Source organism: Galeopterus variegatus, unplaced genomic scaffold (genome assembly GCF_000696425.1).
Source record: "Galeopterus variegatus unplaced genomic scaffold, G_variegatus-3.0.2 Scaffold8160, whole genome shotgun sequence".
NCBI lineage: Eukaryota > Metazoa > Chordata > Mammalia > Dermoptera > Cynocephalidae > Galeopterus > Galeopterus variegatus.
Window position 1 is genome coordinate 4,510 of NW_007734271.1, and position 1,452 is coordinate 5,961.

Below are 1,452 nucleotides of genomic sequence, written 5' to 3' on the forward strand. Positions count from 1 at the left end.
TGGAAAACACTTGGAAAAACTGTTTTAACTCCTGCTCAATATACTGTATGGCTACAAGAATGTCGGGAAGCCTTACATGCTATTTCAATCGAAAATTTTTGAAATGGTGTTCAAATTAGTATGGACATTTTAGTTGTGGAAAGAGATTTTATAAGACCTCAGGCACAGGCTTTGCTTGCTCAACAAGTGCTTGACCAAACAACTCATGCAGTCGTAATGGCTTGGAACAAAATTCCTGAAACAAAAACTCCCATGAAATCTTTTGGTATTGTTAGACAGGGCCCCACTGAGCCTCATATAGATTTTATTAATCATCTTCAAGATGCTCTAACTAGACAAATTGACAATGATTAGGCAGCCCAGGTACTTTCACTACAATCAGCTTTTGACAATGCTACTGAAGATTGCCAAAGGGTCCTTCTTCCAATGAGAAATGAAAATTCCACTCTTGATGATAGGATTAGAGCCTGCCAAAATGTGAGAACTGAAACCTATAAAGCCCAAGTTCTTGCTGCAGCTCTCCAATATAAAAAAAATATTTTAATTGTGGAAAGGAAGGTCATTTTCAAAAGGATTGCAAACAAGAAAAAATAGAACAAACTAAACCAAAACAAATATGTCCTACATGTAAAAAACGATTTCATTTTAAATTGAGCATATTGACAATACTAGTGAAATGCCCACAACTTCCCACAGAAATAATTGTGAAGTGTGTGCAGATTGAGTGTTACTCTGTGGCAGTAGCATTTGTGGAAATTATGGTAACTCTTCAGCAAATGAAGTTTTGGTATTCTCTTGTACTGAGCAGCCTGCTTAGCACACCTGGTTTGAATTTACAGAAGTTTATACACAACCTAGTTTTCAGAGACAGTGATATCTAGGAGAGAGAATGAGATACTAGATAATCATCTGTTTGTTTACTTTTGAAGGAAAGGAGGTTGTTGTGGATAGAATGTCCTCCCCTCCAAACTCATGGATGCTTAAGTTTTGTTCCACAAAGTTCCAGGGATTGGAAACTTGAATCCCACTGTGACTGTTAAGAGAGTGGGAAATCCTGTCATGATAATTGAAAGGAAGGGCCTTGAAAAGGTGATTAAGTTGATGATTTAATTGTGGACATGGGCATGGTTCTGAGGGCTTCAAATGAAGAGCCCTTGAGATCTTCCTATTTTTCTGCTCTGCCATTTTCTGCCATGTGAGACCCCTGCATTGCTGTAAAGCCACCACCAAAGAAGACCCTCACACATGTATTCCTTGGACTTTGGACTTCCCGACCTCTGAAACTATAAGCAATAAATATTTCATTTGCTTGAAAAGTATCCAGTTCCAGGTATCTTGTTATAAGCAAATGAAACAAAATGATTCAGAGGTGTTAAAAAGTTAGAAAGGATGGCTCATGAATGGAAATCATACATGAAAGAACACTCATATGTCCCAAACCCTCTCAGTGGT